The sequence below is a fragment of the Triticum urartu genome, chromosome 2, assembly GCF_003073215.2.
Source record: "Triticum urartu cultivar G1812 chromosome 2, Tu2.1, whole genome shotgun sequence".
In the NCBI taxonomy this organism is placed as follows: Eukaryota; Viridiplantae; Streptophyta; class Magnoliopsida; order Poales; family Poaceae; genus Triticum; species Triticum urartu.
This window is the reverse complement of record NC_053023.1, coordinates 225,378,018-225,394,392: the sequence shown is the minus strand read 5'-3', so window position 1 is coordinate 225,394,392 and position 16,375 is coordinate 225,378,018.

Sequence of the window (16,375 nt, the reverse complement as noted above, 5' to 3'; positions counted from 1 at the left end):
CTGTGTTATCCTGCAATTCTCACAAACACATTAGTCCCTCAACCAGGTTTGTTGTCAATACTCCAAAACCAACTAGGGGTGGCACTAGATGCACTTACAATCTCCCCCTTTTTGGTGATTGATGACAAACTGGTTGAAGTTTTCAACGGGGAATAAAATATGTGAAATTGTAAAGGATAAGGTATTGTCTTCATAAGTTGCAAAGGCTCCCCCTGAAGATGTGCATATAAGTAATTTGCTCTTGGAATGCAAATGCACATGGAAGGTTGTACTTGTGGAGATCCTCTTCAACCTATGATGACAATTCATCATGCATGATATGATGTAACAAAGATAATGACATGCATAATGGAAAATGGACGTCTGCTAAAATGATCTAAGTGCGGAATTTATCATCGCACATGTGGAATTTATCATCGCATCACAGAATAGCAAATAAGTAGCAGACGACCATTGAGTTTAAGTGTTACAACTCAAAGAACCAAATGTATCGAAAACGAGAGTTGTAAGCACTTGGCAAACGTAGCAAAAAGTAAAGCAACCACCCATATGGACCCGCTTGAATACTATCAACTCATATGCTTCTCCCCCTTTTGTCAGTGAGGACCAAAAAGGTTTGAAGACATAGAGCGCCTACTCGTTCCCATGAGGTGCAGGTGAGGCAGCAGGGTCGTCGTTGAGGTCCGGTGGTGCAGAAGAACTTGGTGCAGTGTCGACACGCGCTGAAGTTGGAGGAGGTGAAGTTGCATCATCTTGGTCATCGATGACTCTGGCATTCACTGTCGTAGATGAGGACGAGTAGTCAGAGTCTTCAAGTGAGGGAGTCCGACGCAAGTGAGCATTTCTGGGAGGAGTTGAGTCAAACTTGAACCGTTCGGTGAAGCCATCGTCTTGCAGATCAGCTTCAGCACTAAGTAAGGTCAAACTCTTCCACGACCTCCGACAGGTTTCATGAGTGACAAAGGCATTCTTGGTGGCAAGATTGCGAATGCGGTTGACATCCACCAAGAGGCTTTGCATCTGACGCTTAAGCCAGTCGTGATGTTTGTCCTGTTTCTGGTGCAGCGCGACGAGAAGCTCTCGGTCATTTAGGACACGAGATCGCCTTTGAGTCCTTTGTGCAATGGTGCTACCAGTGGCGTCAGTTTGAGCGCGAGGGGCACGTGTGTTGCCATCAAGGGGATAAACACGAGAAACTGATGGAACTCCTTCAATGGGCTGGGTGAAGCTTTGGTGATCAACATTGTGAAGATAAATGGGATCCTTAGCATCTGGGTAAATAGCTTCAACTGACAGATCAACCTCTGGCAAGAATATAAGATAATTGCGCACAGATGGCTGATAATTGAAGGCTGAGTGACGCTTGATAAGACGCATGACCCATGGAGCATAGAATTTCAACCCAAAAATGTCGGAGCCAGATGCAGCCAACTGCCTGATGAAGAAGTCTTGAGCATTGAAGCTGATGCCATTGAAGATATAGAAAACCAAAGTCTTCATTGCTCCTTCAAGCTTCGCTGCAGATGAATGTCCTTTGACATGCCATAGAGTCTTCCTAATGATATGGTAAATGGTGCGAGGTAGGTACTCGAGGTCTTCAATAAAGAACTCAGATGGGTATTCAGCGCCGTGCGACAGAGGCTTCATCATGCTCAGCATTTGACTCATGTTGGGTTCTGGCTTCTGAAAGATGCTTTCCAAGGCATTTTGGTGTTGTTGACAACCTGGTTCATAGTATTCACCATGAGTGGGCAGGCCTGTGAGCTCAATGATATCAAGAGCTTTAGCTTCATGATGGACATTGCCTGTCATCCACTCAAGGACCCAAGTCTTTGGATCCCTGCTGTAGCCTCGAATGTGAAGAGTTGCATAGAACTGTAGCAGAAGCTCTTCATTCCAGTGTTCCTTATCTGTGACAAACTACAACAGTCCAGCATCTCTGAAGCAATCCAACGCTTCTTCAAGGCAGGGCAGGCCAGCTATAGCTTCAGAGTCAAGGCGCATATGTGGGAATATGCGCCCTTGATTGTATAGGACGCAGAAATAGTAGCTGCGCCGCTGATAGCTCCAGAACCGATCTGATGAAATGCGAGGTCGGGTATAAGGGTTCTTGGCGCTGTTGAAGAAGGTGTTATGTTCCACGAAGCCATTCACATTGAAGACCCCAGCTGAAGTGGCAGTGCCTGGGAATCGTGGAAGTCTTGGCTTGGGCTTTTGGACTTGAGGTCTGTGATCGACATGATACTAAAATTGTGGACCCGCAGCAGGTGGAGGAACCAGAACGGGCCAGCGGACCATAACAGGCTAACCACGATCAAATGCCAGCTCAATTGTATGAGGTCTTGGAGGGGGAACAGGAGCATTGGCATTGTCTTCATGGGCTTTAGGGGCCACATTGGTTTCAGGTGCTTGTACCTCAGGTGCTTCAGCATCGACTTCGGGTGCCGCAGTGGCTTCAGGTGATTGGACTTCTGGCACCACAGTAGCTTCAGGCGCCGCATTAGCTTCAGCCATGACGACGTCATTGGCTTTAGCTGTGATGTTGGTGGCCGCCTCAGGGTTGTTAACCTCCACTTCAGGAGCTGGAGGGTCAGACACGTTCTCCTTGAGAACAACATCTTGGTGGGACGGGGGTGTAGTACCTCTTTCAACTCTTGGTGCTTCTTCTTCATCGGCTGATGCAGCCGGAATATTTTAAGCCATTTTGGCTTTGGACTCAGACAAATGCATAGTGGGAGTGACTTGGGGCCTTGGTCCTTTGCGAAGCCCGCGTAATGCTGGCGACGCTTGTGGAGATGGAGTGTGCTGGGCCTCAAAGTCATCATCATCTTGCACTAGTGGGGTAGCTTGCGGTTGGGGAGAGCTTGGAGTGTCTTGTCGTTGTGGGTGATCAGCCCACGATGCATCCTGAGCAGTTGGGTCAGAGGACGACCAATGCTGATGTGTTCGCTGTGCGTGAGCACAGGTGATGATACCAATTTGTGCTCGATTTGAGGAAGGACTTCATCATCTTCAACATTGTCGTGAGGACCAATGTCTTCAGCTACGGTGGGGTCAACAACTGGATTGTCTTCAGCTTCAGGAGCCTCTGTGGAAGCAGGCTCATGAACTATCAACTGGCGCTCTCGATGTTCAGACGTAGGAAGAGCCACTAAGATAGGCTCGACATTAAGGGGCTGTGTGGGAGCAACCAAATCTCTCTTCTTGGTTTTGCGTTTCTTGGTTGGAGGAGCATGATCAGTGGTGCCCTTGGTTTTGCGCTTTCTGGCTTCAGCTTCAGCAGCCCTTGTTTTCTTCAGTTCTGAAGCCACTGTGGGGACCTTAGGCTTCGAGCCTGTCATACTGGATGGGAAGACAATTGGATGTACTTCTTCCCTTGGTGCTTCGGGTTCTGCCACAACTGGCTTCTTCTTCTTGGCCGGCATTCTGGGGTCGATTCCTGGTCGCCCCAAGGCCTTGCGCTTTTTAGCCTCATTGTATCCTTGGACACATTGTAACACGCCGGATGTGATTTTCCCCATATGTACTCCAACTCTTGCCGTTTCCGGCGTTAAGTTATTTTATTTTCTCAGGTTCGGGTTTTTGTCTCCGTGTGTTGTTGTCGTTGTCATGCATCTCATATCATGTCATCATGTGCATTGCATTTGCATACATGTTCATCTCATGCATCCGAGCATTTTCCCCGTTGTCCGTTTTGCATTCCGGCGCTTCGTTCTCCTCCGGTGGTCATCTCTACCTTTCTTTCGTGTGTGGGGATTAAACATTTCCGGATTGGACCGAGACTTGCCAAGCGTCCTTGGTTTAGTACCGGTAGACCGCCTGTCAAGTTTCGTACCATTTGGACTTCGTTTGATACTCCAACGGTTAACCGAGGGACCGAAAAGGCCTCGTGTGTGTTGCAGCCCAACACCCCTCCAATTTGGCCCAAAACCCACCAAAACCCTCTCCATCATCTAGAGCGTTCGATCACGATCGCGTGGCCGAAAACCACACCTCATTTGGACACTCCTAGCTCCCTCTACCTCTATATATAGACCCCCTCATCCAAATCTCGCATCCCCTCCTTCAAACCCTAAAAAAACATCTCCGCTGCCGCCGGACACGTCCGGACGGCGCCGGACGCGTCCGCCGCCTCTGCCGACCAACCCGGTGCCGCCACGTGGCCGGGCGCGCCCACATCGCCGCCTCCCGCGCCGCCGGCCCGCAGGCCCGTACAGGGCCCTCCCGGCCCACATCGCCGCCGCCTCGCGCCGCCTGAGAGCCCGCAAGCCGCCCTAATCCTCCCCACGCGCCGCCTGCGCCTTCTCGACCCAGTCGCCGCACCACCGCCGCCGGCGAGCGCCGCCACCAGGGCGCTCTGTCCTCGGCGCTCCTCCCCGCCGCCCGACGCGCCGTCAGCCCGCGCCGGCGAGCGCCGCCATCGCCACCGCCGCCCCGGCTATCTTCCTCCTCCTCCAGCGCCCTCCAAGTTCCTCGCCGGTGAGCTCCAAGATCCCGGCGAACCTCGAAGTCCGTGCGGCCAGATCTGGATCCGGATCTCGGATCGGTTGACTTTTTTGCCCAAAACCCTAATTTTTTGGTATTGTTCATCGCATCATAACTTTGCACCCGTACCTCCGTTTTGGGCATATAGCATATCAAAATGTTCGACTCAGAGAGCACATCATTTCATCTCATTGCATCATTTTCATTTGAGTTCATATTGATGCCCGAAATGCTGTTAGAAGAATGCTATTCGAGATAATTGTCAGATCTGCTGCTCCAATTAGATATTTGTCATTTTTGCCATGATTATTGTGTGCATGATATGCCCCTGAGCTCTTCATGAGTTTTGTTATATGTTTTGCCATCTATTCAGAGGTGCAATCCATGTATTTTTGTGATGTGTGTGGTGACTAGCACAAGCTTGCAAAGTGGGGCATTTGTTAATGCTGATTTCAGGGACTTAGCATTTCCACTAAGTTCTTGACCTATTTATCTCAATATGCCATATGTTCATGTTATTTTCTAGTGATCCGTGCCTCTTTTGAGCATGATCAGTAAGGATGTTTTGTTAATCTTGTAGTGCTCTATCCATCCATGTCTTTGTTTGCAATTATGGAGCACCCTAGCTTAAGTCAATCGAGTTCTACTTTTGTCATTTCGTGAATCTAGGCAGATTGTCTACTTGTTAGCGATTTTGCCGAGGATGTTGTAGTTGATCCGTGCATGCTACGTTATTGTTCTTGCCATGTCTAGATTGTATAATGTGTATTCTTGATGGGTGTATGATTAGATTGTCATGAATTGCTCTGTAGTGAGTGCATCCAGCTCGTAAACATGCCTACTTGATATCTGTTTTTGCATGTTCCAGTTTTTCACCAAGTCTGAGAACTGCTTATGCTTTTGCCATGTTCACATGCTTGCAAATGTATTTTCTGATCCCTTTTGGCTCAAGGTCACTAAGGGACTTTTGTTAAGCTCTTTGAGTAGCTCCATGCCATGCTTTACTTTGCCATGTTCATTTCCTGTAGCATATAGCTTTCATGCTCCAAAGTGTGCCACCTGATCTGAAATTCCAGACAAGTGTTAATTTCACCAAGTCTGAAATCTGTTTACCAAATGCATTTTTTCCATGCTTGTTTGAACCTGTTAATGGATGAATTGGCCATAGCTCAGTGTTCATATTTTGTTAAGCATCTTGAATGGATCCCTGCCATGTATTTTGTGGTCATGTTTGAGTGCTGTAGCATGTTCATCTTGTTGCATTTAGATGGCTACGTGCTGTATATCGCAGCCCGGTGCCATACTTGAATTGCTTGCCATTTCCAAACCATGACTCCGATTCCGGCGTTCTTTATATCGTTTTCAAGCGATTTCATCTCACCTTTCCAGTGGCACACTTGGATTTCCAAGTTGAGGCCAGGTTTATTCATTCCTTGTCAAATCTTGCATATGCATCGCATATCGCATCCCGCATAGCATACCATCTTTGCATCATATTGTTTGAGCTTTGCACGTGGTTGATTGTGTCCTTGCTGCTTGTTTGTCTTGTTTGGGTAGAGCCAGGAGACGAGTTCACTAATGAGGAGCCCGTTGAGTTTGCTTTCGAGGATCCAGTCAACTCTGACAACTGTGCAGGCAAGATGATCATACCCTCGAAATCACTACTATCTTTGCTTTGCTAGATGCTTGCTCTTTTGCTATGCCTATGCTATGATGCCTACCACTTGCTTATCATGCCTCCTAAATTGGCATGTCAAACCTCTAACCCACCATGTCCTAGCAAACCGTTGATTGGCTATGTTACCGCTTTGCTCAGCCCCTCTTATAGCGTTGCTAGTTGCAGGTGAAGATTGGAGATCGTTCCTTTTTGGAACATTATTTACTTGTTGGGATATCATTATATTATCTTGTTATCTTAATGCATCTATATACTTGGTAAAGGGTGAAAGGCTTGGCCTCTCGCCTAGTGTTTTGTTCCACTCTTGCCGCCCTAGTTTCCGTCATATCGGTGTTATGTTCCCGGATTTTTTGCGTTCCTTACGCGGTTGGGTTATAATGGGAACCCCTTGATAGTTCGCCTTGATTAAAGCTTTTCCAGCAATGCCCAACATTGGTCTTACCATTTGCCACCTAGCCTTTCCTTTTCCTTGGGTTTTCGGAGCCCGAGGGTCATCTTATTTAAACCCCCCTGGGCCAGTGCTCCTCTGAGTGTTGGTCCAAACTAGAGTCCTGTGCAGCGCCCCCTCGGGGAAACTCAAGGTTTGGTTTTAGTTGTATGGAGAGCTCATCTGAGTGTGCCCTGAGAACGGGATATGTGCAGCTCCTATCGGGATTTGTCGGCACATTCGGGCGGTGTTGCTGGATTGGTTTTAACTTGTCGAAGTGTCTTGAAGAACCGGGATACCGAGTCTGATCAGAATGTCTCAGGAGGAGGTCTATTCCTTCGTTGACCGTGAGAGCTTGTCATGGGCTAAGTTGGGACTCCCCTGCAGGGATTTGAACTTTCGAAAGCCGTGCCCGCGGTTATGGGCAGATGGGAATTTGTTAATGTCCGGTTGTAGATAACTTGAACCTTAACTTAATTAAAATGAATCAACTGTGTGAGTTACCGTGATGGTCTCTTCTCGGCGGAGTCCGGGAAGTGAACACGGTGTTGGAGTAATGCTTGCCGCAGGTTGTCCTCTAGTTGTCCGTTCGCGCTTTGCCTTCTCTTCTCGCTCTCTTTTGCGAACAGGTTAGCCACCATATATGCTAGTCGCTTGCTGCAGCTCCACATATTGTACCTTGCCTTACCTATAAGCTTAAATAGTCTTGATCGCGAGGGTGCGAGATTGCTGAGTCCCTGTGGCTCACAGATTACTTCCAAACCAGATGCAGGGCCTGATGACTCCGTTCCAGATGACACGCTTGAGCTCAAGTGGGAGTTCGACGAGGACTCCCGCCGTTACTATGTGTCTTTCCCTGATGATTAGTAGTGGTGCCCAGTTGGGACGATCGGGACCGTGTCGCATGTTGGGTTTATCTTTTATTTTGGCGCCGTAGTTGGGCCATGAGTGATTGGTTGATGTAATGCTATTTATGTACTTTGATTGACGTGGCGAGTGTAAGGCAACTATGTACCTCCCCTTTTATTATCTATATTACATGGGATGTTGTGAAGATTGCCTAACTTGCGACATTGCTTTCAATGCAGTTATGCCTCTAAGTCGTGCCTCGACATGTGGGAGATATAGCCGCATTGAGGGCGTTACAAATTGGTATCAGAGCCTTCCCCGACCTTAGGAGCCCCATTGCTTGATCGTTATTAGCGGCCGAGTTGAGTCTAGAAAAAAATGTTTTGAGTCATTTAGGAATTATATATATCGGAGAGTTTAGGAATTCTTTTACTCCCCAGTCTCCTCATCGCTCTGGTAAGGCATCCTGACGTAGAGTTTTGACTATTCTCTTCTCAAATTTCACTAAATTTTTTTAGGATCACGCGGGTATCTTGGAATCGTTCCGATGGTTTTGTGACGAGAACATTGTTCTTGGTGCCTCCTATCTTTAGGGGTTGTGGCAGTGTCCCGGGGAGTTGAGCTCCGAGGTGTTGTCGTCACAATTTTATCGTTTCAGTTCTGGAATACCTGAGTTTAGTACGCCGACATCGAAAATCTCTTTTATGCAGTTCGTTGGTGAGATAACCTCGACGCCACCCAGTACTAGGGCGGGAGTTCAGGAGTATTGACATAACTTGTATAACGGATGCTTTTTGAAGGTTGAGGTAGATGGTTTCCGAAGTTTTTTCTCGATTATGTGTTGAAGGATGGATACAGCTGGATGTAGGAATTGCTAGATTTGGGTGAGATATTATGCTTCCCCTGTATCCCCAACACCTGATTGCATAACCGGAATGGTTCGGGAGTTTCATAGGTGGGAATTCTTGTAGCTCTAGTTCTTCTTCCACGGATATTTGGTATGAGATTGGGATTTCTTACTGAGTATTCGTTCTTGATCCGTACCTTGTTGATTTATTCCTCTACCTAAATTCTAAGTGGCTTCTCAATTTATGGATAAGTGACCATTTCAAGTGGAATGCATTCGTTCTTATGTTCGGATGTGAAGACTATATGTTGCAATTTCAACCCATTGGATTCAGCTTAATTTTATCTATTAATGTGCTAAGGGTTGTCACCCTCTTCAGGATGGCTCCAGCTAAGAGCACCAACCAGAATCAGAATCAGGATCCGCCACCACCTCCTCCTCCTCCGGAGGCATGGCAAGCTGTGATGGCCGCAACCAATGCAAACACGCAGTTGATCATGCAAATTCTTCAAGAGCGCAATCAAGTGAACCAAGGCAACCAAGGCAACAATCAGAATCACTTTGCTACACTCAACCAGTTCCTTGCTAACGGGCCAAATACTGTCAGCAATTGTGTTGAGGCAACTGATGCTGATGATTGGCTCGTGGATCTGTGCAAGCATTTCGAGTGCAGTAACGTCAGGCCTGAGGACTTTGTCAAGTTCGCTTCTTTCTAACTCAAATACCAAGCTGCAGAATGGTTCCAGCAGTACAAGGATTCCAAAGGAGGCCGTGTGATTACCTGGGATCAATTCCGTCAAGACTTCAAAGCTCATCATATTCCTCAGAGCGTGGTTGAGAGCAAGCGTGAGGAATTCCGCAACCTGAAGCAAGGCTCTTTGTCTGTCTATGAATACAACAAGTTGTTTCAGAAGCTCGCCCGCTTTGCTAAGCAGGACGTCCCTAACGAGAAGAGCATGATATACCAGTTCAGGGGTGGTCTCAGAGAAGAAATTCAGCTAGCTCTTGTTCTGTTTGAGCCCTTGAGGTACGATGAGTTCTACAACATGGCATTGAAGCAAGAGGCCGCTCAACTGAGGTGTGATGCTTCCAAGAAGCGAGTCAGAGATGCTACTCCTTCTTCCTCTACTCAAGTAGCCAAGCAGCAGAAGTATTGGCTTCCTCCTCCTCCGTTCCATCAGCCGTATCAGCAGAAGAGCAAAGGTGGCAGTGGATCTTCCCCCCCCCCCCACCCTGGCTTTCAGAACAAGACTTTGTCTCAAGCTCCAAGATCGAGTGCTCCGTATCACTGTCCGCTTTCAGAGGTCACGTGCAACAAGTGCCAACAAAAGGGTCACTATGCCAACAAATGCTTCAATCAGAGGCATCTTCCTCCTCCTCCTCCTCCTGTGAGATCGGCAAGTACAGCTGTGGTCAAGCATAACCCCAAGTCCGCCAAGGTCAACTTGATGAACGCAGCTCAGGCAGAGGACTCGTTAGATGTCATCATGGGTAACCTTCCTGTTAACGATGTTCCTGCAAAAGTTCTTTTTGACACTGGTGCATCGCATTGTTTCATTTCCAAACCTTTTGCATCGAAGTATGAGTGCGATTATCAGTATCTGCAAAATTCTTTGCAAATCGTGTCACCGGGCAAGCAGATGACAACTAATTTCTGCGTCCCGGATATTACTATCACTTTGGGTGACTACAAATTTCTAGCTTCTCTATTGTTCTGGGCGACTCGGATATTGATCTTATTCTCGGAATGGATTGGCTTTCTAAGCACAAGGCGCATCTTGATTGTGCCGCCAAGCAGATTCAATTGACTCATTCGTCTGAGGATGTAATTGTCTTTGCCGTTCGTGAGGATACCATCCGTCTGTTTTCTCTCAATGAGAAGGGTGAACTGGATGCTATCTCGCAAATCCCAGTCGTTTGCGAATATCAAGACGTCTTTCCAGAAGAGCTTCCAGGAATGCCTCCGCACCGACCAGTTGAATTCGTCATTGATCTTGAGCCCGGCACGGAACCTGTGTGCAAGCGTCCTTACAAGCTCAGACCCGAAGAGTTGAAGGAGCTGAAGAAGCAACTCGATATTCAAGAGAGAATGGGCCTCATCCGACCTAGTTCTTCTCCGTGGGGTTGTGGTGTTCTTTTTGTGAAGAAGAAGGATGGAACGGACCGGCTTTGTGTTGATTACCGTCCATTGAACAAGAATACCATCAAGAACAAATACCCACTTCCCAACATCAACGAGTTGTTCGAACAACTCAAAGGTGCCCAAGTATTCTCCAAGCTTGATCTCCGTATGGGTTATCATCAGATTCGAATCCGTGAGCAAGATATTCCCAAGTCGGCTTTCAGGACATGCTTTGGTTCATATGAATACACTGTCATGTCTTTTGGCCACGTCAACGCTCCTCCGACTTTCTCTCGCATGATGAACTTCATCTTCAATGCCTACACCAATGACTTCGTTTTGGTCTATCTCAATGACATTCTGGTCTTTTCGAAGAACAAGGAAGATCATGCCAAGCACTTGCGTTTGGTACTCGATAAGCTCAGGGAACACAAGTTCTACGCCAAGTTCTCCAAGTGCGAATTTTGGCTCGATGAGGTTCTTTATCTTGGTCATATCATCTCTGCCAAGGGCATTGCGGTTAATCCTGAGAAGGTGTCTCCAATTGTGAATTGGGAACCACCTCAGAACGTGAAGCAACTCCGTAGCTTCCTCGGTCTCGCAAGCTACTGTCGAAGATTCGTTGAAAACTTTTCTAAGATCGCGAAGCCTCTCTCAAATCTTCTCCAGAAGCATGTCAAGTACGTTTGGTCTCCGGAGTGTGACATTGCTTTCAACACTTTGAAAGAGAAATTGGTCACTGCTCCAGTTCTGACTCCTCCTGATGAATCCAAACCGTACGAGGTCCTTTGCGATGCCTCTCTCCAAGGTCTCGGCGCAGTGTTGATGCAAGAGAAGAAAGTTGTGGCTTATACCTCTCGCCAGTTGAAGCCCAACGAGAAGAACTACCCCACTCATGACCTCGAGTTGGCGGCAGTTGTGCATGCTCTTTTGACTTGGAGACATCTCTTATTGGGAAGAAAAGTGGACATCTTCACTGACCACAAGAGTCTCAAGTACATCTTCACTCAGCCTAATCTCAACCTCAGGCAGACTCGATGGGTCGAAATGATTCAAGAGTATAATCCGAGTATCAAGTATACTCCAGGCAAGGCCAATGTGATTGATGACGCATTGAGCAGGAAGGCTTATTGCAACAGTCTGTTTCTCAAGCCTTATCAACCCGAGCTTTGTGAAGCTTTCCGCAAACTTAATCTGCAAGTTGTTCCTCAAGGTTTCCTCGCCAACCTTCAAGTCTCTCCTACCTTGGAAGACCAGATTCGCCAAGCCCAGCTTCTTGATGCTATGGTGAAAAAGGTGAAGATTGGGATTGCCAAGAGTCAACCCAAGTACAAGTGCTACCGCCTTGATGACAAGGATACTCTCTTCTTCGAGGATCATATTGTTGTACCCAAAGGTGACCTTCGTAAAGTGATCATGGACGAGGCTCACAATTCTCTCCTCTCCATCCACCCTGGGAGCACGAAGATGTATCAGGACCTCAAACAGGCTTATTGGTGGACTCGAATGAAGCGCGAGATTGCTTAGTTTGTGAATGAATGTGATGTCTGCAGAAGAGTGAAGGCAGAACACCAAAGGCCAGCGGGTCTCCTCCAACCTCTTGCCATTCCACAATGGAAGTTTGACCACATTGAGATGGACTTCGTGACTGGGTTTCCAAAGTCCAAACGTGGCAATGATGCTATATTCGTTGTCATCGACAAACTCACTAAAGTGGCTCACTTTCTGCCTATCAAAGAGTCTATCACTGCAGCTCAATTGGCGGAACTCTATACCTCTCGAATTGTCTCTCTGCATGGTATTCCACAAGTGATCTCTTCAGACCGTGGCAGCATCTTTACCTCCAAGTTTTGGGATTCTTTTCAGAAGGCCATGGGCACCAACATCCGCTTCAGTACAACTTTCCATCCTCAAACTAGCGGTCAAGTCGAGCGTGTCAATCAGATTCTTGAAGATATGCTCAGGGCTTGTGTGATCTCCTTCGGCATGAAGTGGGAGGATTGTCTTCCATATGCTGAATTCTCCTACAACAACAGTTTTCAAGCAAGTTCGGGCAAGGCCCCATTTGAAATTCTGTATGGCAGGAAGTGCCGTACCCCTCTCAACTGGTCTGAAACCGATGAACGTCAACTTCTGGGAAATGACTTAATCACAGAGGCAGAGGAAATGTGCAAAGTCATTCAAGATAACCTCAAAGCAGCCCAATCCCGCCAGAAGAGCTACTATGATAGTAAGCACCGTGATTTGGCTTTAGAGATCGGAGATCATGTTTACCTCTGCGTCTCTCCAATGAAAGGTACTCGTCGCTTCGGTATCAAAGGGAAGCTTGCCCCTAGATACGTGAGACCTTTCAAGATCGTCAACAAGAGAGGCGATCTCGCCTATCAACTCGAGCTTCCTTCAAACTTTGCAAATGTGCATGACGTGTTCCATGTCTCTCAGCTCCGAAAGTGCTTCAAGACTCCTGACCGCACCGTTAACTTCGAGGACATTGAGCTCCAAGAAGATCTCTCTTATCGTGAGCACCCCGTTGCTATTCTTGAAGAGACTGAACGCAAGACGCGCAACAAGTCAATCAAATTCCTCAAAGTCAAGTGGTCACACCATTCCGACCGTGAAGCCACCTGGGAACGCGAGGATCACCTCCGTTCTGAGTACCCGCCGTTCTTTCAGTCCTAGATCTCGGGACGAGATCCTTTCGTAGTGGTGGAGTGTTGTAACACCCCGAATGTGATTTTCCCAATATGTACTCCAACTCTTGTCGTTTCCGGCGTTAAGTTATTTTATTTTCTTGGGTTCGGGTTTTTGTCTCCGTGTGTTGTTGTCGTTGTCATGCATCTCATATCATGTCATCATGTGCATTACATTTTCATATGTGTTCATCTCATGCATCCGAGCATTTTCCCCGTTGTCTGTTTTGCATTCCGGAGCTTCGTTCTCCTCCGGTGGTCATCTCTACCTTTCTTTCGTGTGTGGGGATTAAACATTTCCGGATTGGACCAAGACTTGCCAAGCGGCCTTGGTTTACTACCGGTAGACCGCCTGTCAAGTTTCGTACCATTTGGACTTCGTTTGATACTCCAACGGTTAACCGAGGGACCAAAAAGGCCTCGTGTGTGTTGCAGCCCAACACCTCTCCAATTTGGCCCAAAACCCACAAAAACCCTCTCCATCATCTAGAGCGTTCGATCACGATTGCGTGGCCTAAAACCGCACCTCATTTGGACACTCCTAGCTCCCTCTACCTCTATATATAGACCCCCTCATCCAAATCTCGGATCCCCTCCTTCAAACCCTAAAAAAAACATCTCCGCCGCTGCCGAACACGTCCAGATGGCGCCAGACGCGTCCGCCGCCTCCGCCGACCAACCCGGTGCCGCCACGTGGCCGGGCGCGCCCACATCGCCGCCTCCCGCGCCGCCGGCCCGCAGGCCCGTACGGGGCCCTCCCGGCCCACATCGTCGCCGCCTCGCGACGCCTGAGAGCCCGCAAGCCGCCCTCGTCCTCCCCGCGCGCCGCCCGCGCCTGCTCGACCCAGCCGCCGCACCACCGTCGCCGGCGAGCGCCGCCACTAGGGCGCTCCGTCCCCGGCGCTCCTCCCCGCCGCCCGACGTGCCGTCAGCCCGCGCCGGCGAGCGCCGCCATCGCCACCGCCGCCCCGACCGTCTTCCTCCTCCTCCGGCGCCCTCCAAGTTCCTCTCCGGCGAGCTCCAAGATCCCGGCAAACCTCGAAGTCCGTGCGGCCAGATATGGATCCGGATCTCGGATCAGTTGACTTTTTTGCCCGAAACCCTAATTTTTTGGTATTGTTCATCGCATCGTAACTTTGCACCTGTAACTCCGTTTTGGTCATATAGCATATCAAAATGTTCGCCTCAGAGAGCACATCATTTCATCTCATTGCATCATTTTCATTTGAGTTCATCTTGATGCCCGAAATGCTGTTAGAAGAATGCTATTTGAGATAATTGTCAGATCTGCTGCTCCAATTAGATATTTGTCATTTTTGCCATGATTATTGTGTGCATGATATGCCCCTGAGCTCTTCATGAGTTTTGTTATATGTTTTGCCATCTATCCAGGGGTGCAATCCATGTATTTTTGTGATGTGTGTGGTGACTAGCACAAGCTTGCAAAGTGGGGCATTCGTTAATGCTGATTTCAGGGACTTAGCATTTCCACTAAGTCCTTGACCTGTTTATCTCAATATGCCATATGTTCATGTTGTTTCCTAGTGATCCGTGCCTCTTTTGAGGATGATCAGTAAGGATGTTTTGTTAATCTTGTAGTGCTCTATCCATCAATGTCTTTGTTTGCAATTATGGAGCACCCTAGCTTGAGTCAGTCGAGCTCTACTTTTGTCATTTCGTGAATCTGGGTAGATTGTCTACTTGTTAGCGATTTTGCCGAGGATGTTGTAGTTGATCCGTGCATGCTACGTTATTGTTCTTATCATTTCTAGCTTGTATAATGTGTATTCTTGATGGGTGTATGCTTAGATTGTCATGACTTGCTATTTAGTGAGTGCATCGAGCTCGTAAACATGCCTACTTGATATCTGTTTTTGCATGTTCCAGTTTTTCACTAAGTCTGAGAACTGCTTATGCTTTTGCCATGTTCACATGCTTGCAAATGTATTTTCTGATCCCTTTTGGCTCAAGGTCACTAAGGGACTTTTGTTAAGCTCTTTGAGTAGCTCCATGCCATGCTTTACTTTGCCATGTTCAGTTCCTATAGCATATAGCTTTCATGCTTCAAAGTGTGCTACCTGATCTGAAATTCCAGACAAGTGTTAATTTCACTAAGTCTGAAATCTGTTTACCAAATGCATTTTTGCCATGCTTGTTTGAACCTGTTAATGGATGAATTGGCCGTAGCTCAGTGTTCATATATTGTTAAGAATCATTAATGGATCCCTTCCATGTATTTTGTGGTCATGTTTGAGTGCTGTACCATGTTCATCTTGTTGCATTTAGATGGCTATATGCTGTATATCGCAGGCCGGTGCCATATTTGAATTGCTTGCCATTTCCAAACCGTGACTCCGATTCCGGCGTTCTTTATATCGTTTTCAAGCGATTTCATCTCACCTTTCCAGTGGCACACTTGGATTTCCAAGTTGAGTCCAGGTTCATTCATTCCTTGTCAAATCTTGCATATGCATCGCATATCGCATCCCGCATAATATACCATCTTTGCATCATATTGTTTGAGCTTTGCACGTGGTTGATTGTGTCCTTGCTGCTTGTTTGTCTTGTTTGGGTAGATCTGGGAGACGATTTCTCTAACGAGGAGCCCGTTGAGTTTGCTTTCGAGGATCCAGTCAACTCTGACAACTGTGCAGGCAAGATGATCATACCCTCGAAATCACTACTATATTTGCTTTGCTAGATGCTTGCTCTTTTGCTATGCCTATGCTACGATGCCTACCACTTGCTTATCATGCCTCCTAAATTTCCATGTCAAACCTCTAACCCACCATGTCCTAGCAAACCGTTGATTGGCTATGTTACCGCTTTGCTCAGCCCCTCTTATAGCGTTGCTAGTTGCAGGTGAAGATTGGAGACCGTTCCTTTTTGGAACATTATTTACTTGTTGGGATATCATTATATTATCTTGTTATCTTAATGCATCTATATACTTGGTAAAGGGTGAAAGGCTCGGCCTCTCGCCTAGTGTTTTGTTCCACTCTTGCCGCCCTAGTTTCCGTCATATCGGTGTTATGTTCCCGGATTTTTTGCGTTCCTTACGCGGTTGGGTTATAATGGGAACCTCTTGATAGTTCACCTTGAATAAAGCTTTTCCAGCAATGCCCAACCTTGGTTTTACCATTTGCCACCTAGCCTCTTTTTCCCTTGGGTTTCCGGAGCCCGAGGGTCATCTTATTTAAACCCCCCCTGGGCCAGTGCTCCTCTGAGTGTTGGTCCAAACTAGAGTCCTGTGCAGCACCCCCTCGGGGAAACTCGA